The following is a 1,890-nucleotide window of genomic DNA, read 5'->3' on the forward strand; positions in this document are numbered from 1 at the left end:
GAGCCATTTGACCCATTTGTTATTATTTTCAGCACACTACGTTAGCGTACTGATTAATGAACATACCCACGATGTTTCAGCGTCCTGAAGTGTATACAGCCCACATTGCTGCACTCAGAACAACGTAAGTTTAATTATAATCACCCAGAATATCGTACTTAAAGCAATTAACAGTAGCTCAGTAAGAAATATAATACCATTTTTCTTTTATTTGCTTAGAGAGCTTATACTACTTGTGAATTATTTACTGCTATGATAAATTTAATTTGTTATGGTCAATTCTTTATATAAATATAGTTCAATAAAGCAATATTTTTCAATAATACGTCACTTACATGCACTCCATCTTCAGGCCACAAGTGGCCCATCGGGACCATCCGACCGCCGTGTCATCCTCAGTTGAGGATGCGGATCGGAGGGGCGTGTTGTCAACACACTGCTCTCCCGGTCGTTATGATGGTTTTCTGTGACCGGTGCCGCTACTGTTCGGTCGAGTAGGTCCTCAGTTGGCATCACGAGGCTGAGTGGACCCCGAAAAATGGCAACAGCGCATGGTGGCCTGGATGGTCACCCATCCAGGTGCCGGCCACGCCCGACAGCGCTTAACTTCGGTGATCTCATGGGAACCGGTGTATCCACTGCGGCAAGGCCGTTGCCGTCACTTAGATGAAACAGACTTAAAAATTATAAAATTAGCTAAACTTATGTGGAAAAAATGCAGAAATGTAGATTTTATGGCTGAGGAGGGGGGTGGGGGGGTGGATTTGGTAACTGTGCCAAAGGCGCAAGATCACCTCTTGGCCTCTGGGACTAGCTTCTCTCGAGCAAGATTCATCCCTAATACGTCTAAATTTTCTCTGCTGTTCTCTGGAATCTCGAACAGTCTTATGATTATTGCGTCTCTGACATTATTCAAGCTAGTCAGATTTCTCTGTCAGCTTCCGTTCGACCAGTCGTCTCCTATCCTGAGTTTGTTTTTAATGATTTGTTCAAAGGACAGACCTCGTTTGCACTGATCTCAGGGTCTTCCGTATTTTGTCCATCACTGCTACAGTGACAGCAGTAGTAATGATCGTCTGGACAACAATCCCGAGAGGGTCCCGTGCCTGCAGCGTGGCACTTACCTCAACCCTGATAAGTACAGCGACGTCAGCGATTGCGTACGGTGCGGCTGCAGCTTCGGGTTTCGACTCGATCCCCAGCACTCTCGACGGCCTGGCCATTGGTGATGTTGCATTGTCCATTTTGAATACAGTTTCACGTTACAGATGCTCGAAATGAAATGTGATACTAGGCACTCGCCACCCGATTTTCGAATATACATGGTGGAGCAAAATTTTGTCACGAAATTTTAACCATGGATAGCTGGTGCCAGTAGGAACCAAAATTACTAATATTGTGTAGGTCGTTAACGCACAATTTTTAAACTACGGAAACTTGGCTCCACGCCCCACTCGCCAACCGACCATAGCGCTGCCCGTCAACCGACGAACAGCAACAGGGCAATCCCACAGCCAACAGGAGCGCGTGGCACCAAGTTTCCGTAGTTTAAAAATGGTGCGTTGTCGACCTACACAACACTAGCATCAGCTATCCAGGGTTAAAATTTTGTGACACAATTTTTCTCCACCCTGTGCAGAACAGCCTAACTACTTACTAAAACCTCTAAATTTCGGGTAAACTTGTGAGCCAAACTGGTGCACTTCGCACAAACTCTGGTCCTATAGTTTACCAGGAGATATGTCAGTGACCCTCTAGATGGCTTCTTGTTTGATTTGAATTCTCCTGAAATTTTACGTCTGCTATCATACACACGTTGAAATTTTATGCCCTCATTAGTTTCCCAAACTTTATGTAACTTCACACAAATTAGTAGAATTTTACTGGAAA

At 44.8% G+C, this 1,890-nt stretch overlaps 1 pseudogene; it reads right to left on the bottom strand.

The window, feature by feature from the left end:
• Positions 1-539: 539 nt before the first annotated feature.
• LOC126471787 (5S ribosomal RNA) lies at positions 540-657 on the bottom strand (annotated as a pseudogene).
• Between the last annotated feature and the right edge of the window lie 1,233 nt (positions 658-1,890).

This window comes from Schistocerca serialis, chromosome 3 (assembly GCF_023864345.2).
Source record: "Schistocerca serialis cubense isolate TAMUIC-IGC-003099 chromosome 3, iqSchSeri2.2, whole genome shotgun sequence".
NCBI classification, from domain to species: domain Eukaryota; kingdom Metazoa; phylum Arthropoda; class Insecta; order Orthoptera; family Acrididae; genus Schistocerca; species Schistocerca serialis.